This window comes from Lygodium microphyllum, chromosome 3 (genome assembly GCF_053477565.2).
Source record: "Lygodium microphyllum isolate KBCC chromosome 3, Lygodium_microphyllum_v1.1.10, whole genome shotgun sequence".
In the NCBI taxonomy this organism is placed as follows: Eukaryota; Viridiplantae; Streptophyta; class Polypodiopsida; order Schizaeales; family Lygodiaceae; genus Lygodium; species Lygodium microphyllum.
In genome coordinates this window covers 129,804,434-129,810,743 of record NC_141137.1, presented here as the reverse complement: position 1 = coordinate 129,810,743, position 6,310 = coordinate 129,804,434, and positions in this window count along the sequence as shown.

Sequence of the window (6,310 nt, the reverse complement as noted above, 5' to 3'; positions counted from 1 at the left end):
AAGTTGGTGTTTTCCTTGTTTGCATGCTCCTTTTCAGCGCAATGAGATGAAATGTGCTCAGGATGTCCACAAGTCCAATATGCTAGTGGTTCTTGGTTTAGGCCCCCTCTTGGACCTATACCTCTTCCCCTGCCTAAAGCCATAACCAACACTAGTCAAAAATCCATCAGTATAGGATTACCCTCCTCATCATAGGAGGCATAAGGATTCACATATGTCTTCCTCCAATGGCTCCTCTAAAAAGTGTATCGAAGCATCACTCGGTGGATGGGTCACTATGGGCCCAGGTGGCCTTGGGACTTCTGTAGGGTTGATGTCCATCCTCATTGGGCACTAGTAGAGCTAATATGGAGCTCCCCTTCCAAAGTTGGACTGCCTATTTTCTAGATAGTAGGGCTAAGGGTAGGGTTGTGGGTATGAGAGCCTTGTTGGCAATCGACAATGCAATGCATCATGTCCAAACCTACCACACTTAGCACAAGGCCCTCAACAAAGAACCCGGCAAGTTATCTAGATGTATTGCCTCCTCAAAGACCCTAGCTAACACATCCCTTTGCAAGTTTGAATTTCTAGCTAAGGCCTAATAGAGCTCATCATTTTAGATTCTGTTGATAAACACAATGGAGAAGATTGCTCTCTCATTGGGTCACTCTGCGCCACTAGAATCCTCTTGTAGAGACTTCTCATGTGAGTGATTTCCTCCTTGTCTTTTTGGTTGACATTCATCAACTTGACAATGAGTTTGTCTAAGTATCCGACCTCGAAAAATATTTTGATGAAAATATCCTTTAGGTTATTGAAGTTGTTGCACTCAACATTGTCTAGGCTACTAAACCAAGTTTGTCCCTTGTCTCCTAGGCAAAGTCCAATAGCTTGAGCATGTTGTTGGGCAGGGTCCATGAGGCTATTTGCCTCATGCACACCTGCTCAAACTTCTCAATGAATTAAGAATTGTTATCTGTCCAATACTTCTCAAGTTTCTTTGCAACTATAGGTATCTTGATCTCTCTTCTAGTGTTTACAGTGATTCCCAGCTAACAACAAAGTTGCTAGGGCTACTCCACTTTGCTTTGCGACAGTGTTATCTAACAGTTGCTTCATGAGAAGCTCACTCAATGTAAGATCAACATCTAATGCTCTCTCCCTATCAGGGCATTTCCTCCAACTTTGTTCCTACATTTGCGATGGCTAGAACCTGTTGAACCTTGTTAAGCTCTATTTCCTAGCATAGCCTCTGAGTATGTTGCTCTTGGTTGTAGTTGGCTAAGCATTGCAAGGAAAGTCTTCCTAGCCTCCTCTCCTCCTCGATATCGGCTATGATTTCATCTACATATCTCTTATGGTGTGCCATTTTCACTCGACGATCATATCATGATATGAGTTGTTGTATGTTGATTGGGAAATCGCCTAGGTTGAGTTCTTGGCTACCTGTGTTCATGCTAGCACCTGCCATGTTCACGGTCTCCTGAACTACTAAGGTGTCAATGAGGGTGATTAGGTCAACTAAGGACACATCTCTAATTGTGGTTCGCTCCTTTCTTCACTCTGTTCTCAAGTAGTTTGAGGTTGTTCAGTTCTCAATGATGGGTTTCTAGGTTTGTTTTTGTGGTCCCAAGGGTGTTGCAAGTCCTATTGGTGGGTTCATTTCTCATCTTAATTCCCCTTTAGTGTGTTCCTTGTTAATGAAATTACTTCACCAATTTATGCTTACTCACACACTCGAATGGCGTTGTGCACAATCAAGATTTTTTCTATGCAGGGTGAGCTATACACAATCAAGCTTTCCACTTTTCTCATGCACCTAAGTGCCTACAATGCAATGTGCAGCCTTCAATGGAATCATTCACACACCCACTAGGCAATCAAATAGTGTATCTACTAGGTAGCAAGTTGCAAGTGATCGGCTGATTTGATTAATTCTTGGGCATGTTGGGGAAAATTCTAGTGTTGGTCAATTCTAGGGTCACACTCATAGGCCTGAGATCCAGCTAGGGTCACTCGATATTTAGCTCACACCTTTGATATGTTTGGGGGGTCTAGATGGTCCCTAAGAATTTCTTGTCCTAGTAATCTTCCAATTCAGACGTTTGAGTTGCAGGTCTATGACCGTTCAAGTCCCAGATTCGACCATTCAAGTGGTGGATTTGGCATGGCTAAATGGAGGGTCTTGGGATGTCTGTTTGAGTCTGAGAAGATGTGTCCGACAAGACACTTCGACAAAATCTGAGGCCGTCCTAGTGGGACTGTTTGAGTTCTAGTAAGTCGTTTGAGTGGACAAAAGTGACTCGTTGGCCATCTGAGGGCGACCAGGGAGTATTGTTGTAGTAGAAAAAACACACCGAGTGACAAAAATTTGATGTGACAATGAATTGTTCAATCACACATATGCCTAACTATGATCCTAAGGGTTTTGAGTATACCTGGAACCATAGAGGGTAATGACACATGGATAATTGAAGTCTAGGGCAATGCACATCCATTCCCATAAGGTGTCCATGGATGCCATTGAGGGTGTTGAAGCCTATCATTTAAACTGCAATTAAAGATGTGATCAAAAGTGTGATTGAGAGAGAGTTTATGCATGCATGCTAGTAGATCAGCATTACCACTTGTTAGTTCATTGCTTGATTCCAGAAAAGAAAAGAATCAATGACCAATCTCTTGGCACAAATGTTATTGATTATTATGAACCCTACATTTCATATGATTTAAAAAAATAATAAAATACAGATGTCACAATTCAATCTTAATCTCTTAGCATGCACAAACAAACCCAAATAACTAATCATCATAGATCATCATAACAAATACAACCATTTGAGGAGAAGAAGAAGAAGAAGAAGAAGAAGAAGAAGAAGAAGAAGAACATGTAGATTAAAGCATGTAATTCATGACTAATCACATATGTTGGAAAAATAACCAAATAATTAACCATAGATGGGTTCTTCATTACTCATACAATCATCTAAGAAGAAGAAGAAGATGGAGAAGGATAAGGAAAAGGAGATGGAATAGAAGAACAATAAAATAAAAAATAAAAAAAAATATGCAAATGTGCTTTGATTATGAAGCATGCAATTCCTAATTAATCACAATGTTGGAAAAAGAGCCCAAGCATGAATAGGTCACCCCTAACAATAATCTAGCACTCATCTAAGAAGGCTTTGTAATTGGTCAAAGGTGAGAGTAGGTTTAGCACCACACTTAGTTCAAAGAGAGTGAGAGACAGGAGGGAGTAAAACTTGATCTCCCTACCCATAAGGGAAAATCTCAGCTTTAGCCCTCTGAAAAGGTATTGATCCTAGTACCTAGTCCCACCAAATTTGGGAAGATCATGAATTAAATAGCTCTATCTAGAGTTGGACAATTGCTTGACTTATTGCAATTGTATATGTTCAATTGTTAGGACTAAAGTCCCCCACTTTTCTCATTTGAGTTTTCTAATTAAGATGAGCATGCTATCAAACTATTTTGACACATAAAAGTAGCTTATTTTTATCCCTTAAACATGGTTCATTAAACTTACTTTAAGGGATAAAAGTAAGTTACTTTTATCCCTTAAATAGGGTTCATTAAACTCATGAAACGTAGCACATGATAAACGATTCGAAAACCAAAAATTTATCTCATAATAATAAAATCAAAACGTTCACTTCCTAGAGTAGTGCAAAAATTGTCTCTCTGCATAGTGAAGGCATTGTCTAGTGGCTAGCCTAGGATAGGACTTTCCAATCCCACAAGATTATGTTGTATGTGATTACACTCCTTCTATACCCACAAGAAATTTACTGGCTTAGAGCCCCTCTAGGCTTTCCTATGCCTCTAGAACCATCTTTTATAATAGGGGCACTTACTATCACTTGGCCCTTTTCTCTCTTAGGTGCATGAATGATAAAAAAAAGCAAAGAACACCTACCTCCCTTGAGAGCATATGACCCTCATAATTGAGTTTTTAAGCATTCCACAAAATGCTAAGGAGCGTTGGGCCAAGGATCCCAACATCCTAAACTACCATAATCCTTGATATGTGTGGCTATTAAAAGCATAAAATCATAACATAATATATTCTTAACACTTCTCAAAGATAAAAGCAGCCATAACTATAAAACATTATTTTTAGAGCACCTTTTACATATGCGGTGCATAAAAACTTCCCTTTTCAATCCTATGATCTTTTCTTTAAAAGAAAATCAGAGTTTCTAAGGTGTTTCAACATCCACTAACTATATTTTCAAGTAATATATAGCCATATTCAATTCTAAGAAGCATAAGACTTGTCCTACATCCTTTTCCTACCATCTTGAGGCTATTTTTTCAACTATCGTGAAATTCACATGAATGATTGCAATTTTAATTAAGGAAATTGTAAACATTTGAGAAAATTTTTGGAGATTCAAAAAATATCATTTTTATTATTACACCTAACCTAATTATTATTATTCGTGGCATGCAACTACCATATCTTCGGGTTCTACAGGTTTTATGGATTTTTCATGTTGTACTTCATCCCAGGTTGACAATAAACTTCAATAGTAATACCTTTGTTGTTGATGGAAGCATGTACAACCTCTGTGTGATACTTCAAGGCTATAGAAAGAGTCTTTCAAGTATGTGTCTTTACAAGGGCCAATGACCATTCATCAAAAGTAGAAAACAAAATATATATACCTTGACTATCTTTAACCATTCAACCTGAGTTCCAATTAACACAAATCCCCATATGTGACCTACCCCATGGTACAAATTACTCATATACCATGACTAATCTAGGTGAGATCGCAATACACTTAGAGGAATGAATATCATCTTTAGGATCTCAAATATGGCTTCTTTGTGTGAAAACTTATTCGATCCTAAGGCCATTTGATACATCAAGTGAAATTGTTCTCAAAAGCATGCTACTTCCTCATTTCTAATCTCCTGCGGCCATAGTGTATATACTAGAGTCAATACAAAATCAATAAAAGATAATTCAAATAGGTATGGTTAATTAATTAATTAATTGGATACTTAACCTTCAAATCTTGACTCTGATACCACATGTGAGGTGCCTCCTCCATCAAGCTCGAAGGACTCCTCTAGTAGTTGATCGAAATTCATATACATGCACAATGCCACCCAATCTCCCTGTAGGAAATGTTGAGCTTAGTTGAACATAGGGAACTTGGATCTACTTCACAAGGAAAGTGTGGACATGTCACCCCTAATAGTAGTCTAGTGTCCACCTAAGAAGATCACTTTGTAATTGATTAGGGATTTGAGTATGGTTAACACTGCGCTTGGTTGAAAGACAGTGAGAGACAAGGGAGAGTCTAACTCAGGCTGGATACACACTGGGACGCAGGGTGGAAAAAGAGGCGTCCACTGCCCTACATGTCAAAATGCTATTGGTCCTAATTTTTACAGATGACGAACACTTTTGGGCGGGGGATCTCCCTCGTCCCGAAATTCGGGCATGCCCAATGTACAAGACGACAACACATTTCTCCAAAAATTGGCATGTGGGACTGACAAGAATTGAACCCCCACCAATCCCCTCACACCTCTCATTCATTACCAATGGGCCAACCTCCTTTTGATGTAATTCGTGGGCGTAGTTTAGTGTGTAAACAAAGTAATGGACAACTTGCACCTCCTGTCCGTCCATAGCCTGGTGTGTAACCGGCATCAATTCCCCTATCCATAAGGTAAAATCTCAGCTTTGGCCCCTTAAAACAATGTTGAATCTAGTAACTAGTCCTATCAAATTTGGAAAACTCATGAATTAAAAAGCTCTGTCTAGAGTTGAAAAGTTACCTCGACTTATTAGGTCCCCACCTAGCCATAGGCATTCCATCATTAGGATTAAAGCCTCACATTTTCCTCGATTGGGTTTGCTTTAATTTTCTAATTAAGTAGAGCATACTACTATATTGTTTTAATACATAAAAGTAGCTTCATTTATTAATCCGTTAAATAGGATTAGTTGAAACTCAATCCTTAGCATGTGACGACAAACCATTCAAAAACCAATAATTTATTTCATAAATAATAAAATGACAACCTTCACTTTGCAAAGTGGTATGAAAATCATCCGTTTGTTGCCGCAAAGAAGATACTATTGAGCTTAGGGTAGGGCCTTCCAATCCCACAAGGTTGGGGTATATGTGATCACACTATTTTTGTGGCCATAGAAAATTTACTAGCTCAAAGCCCCTCTAAGATTCCTTGTGCCTCTAGAGCCATTCCACATAACAAGGGCACTTATCACTTAGCCTTTGCCCTCTTAGGTATACGAGTGATCAAGAAAGCAAAAAACACCTACCTTCCT